The sequence below is a fragment of the Notothenia coriiceps genome, unplaced genomic scaffold (genome assembly GCF_000735185.1).
Source record: "Notothenia coriiceps isolate Sejong01 unplaced genomic scaffold, NC01 NC01_scaffold00037244, whole genome shotgun sequence".
NCBI lineage: Eukaryota > Metazoa > Chordata > Actinopteri > Perciformes > Nototheniidae > Notothenia > Notothenia coriiceps.
The window spans coordinates 26,759,047-26,759,981 of record NW_011369945.1 but is presented as its reverse complement, the minus strand read 5'-3'; positions in this window follow the sequence as shown (position 1 = coordinate 26,759,981).

Sequence of the window (935 nt, the reverse complement as noted above, 5' to 3'; positions counted from 1 at the left end):
TTTGAGACGACGTGCAGGGGAGCAGGGAACTCTTCTCGCCTCTCCCACCCACAAAAGTAGACGACCACCGGTTTGGTCTCTCTAAACTGCGTCTCGTTTGCGAACGGAAACCGCCCTCCCTTTTTTTTCTCGGTGTCGCCTCTTATTTGTCTTCCCGTTGGTACACACACTTCAGAAGAAGTGACGAAACAACCATCTCATGTCGCGGTGAATGTCCGGACGTATACTATGATGTCGCAGAGGTCGCGAAGCTCGCCAGAGCAGGGCCTTCCCTGTGCAAGAGGACCACGCACAACGCAGACCTGCCTTTGGAAAACTATTGCAAGCCGGGGACAATAGCATGCCAGGAGACACCGGCCCGAATTTTCCAAGATGGTCCAGAACTTTTATATTTACTACGTCACGTAATAAATACCGTTTCTGTGCCAGACATTCAGGGAATAAGATAAAAACCGTCACAAAGACAGTTTCGTCTAATGCAGAAAGCTATAAGATACTAAACGATGGATAACCCAAAGAGGTTAATTTTATGGCTGTCGAAGTGTCTGGCGGTTTGAAAAAACAAACTCATGCTGGTGTGTTTAGTGAGGAACTGGAAAATGTTTGGACGAACTAAATTAACATGTGTAATTTCACCTGGATAGTACGATGAATAAACTTGTATATACATCACGGGTATGGATATATTTTGTACAGACCTTCAAAAAAAAAAGTTTTCGTCTAGTACGTAAAAATCGGTACGGAAATGTAAAGCGAGATAAACGAGAAAAGGTCGGGACAAAAACGTTTCCCGACTAAGACGAAAACACGTCTGATGTCTTCGGTGAAATTGTCCGGGACCGATACATGATGTCGTTATGAGGTCGCGAAAGCTCGCCGAGAGAGTAAAAGGGACTTCCACCTCTCAACGGGTATATCGCCTCTCGTGGGAAAAG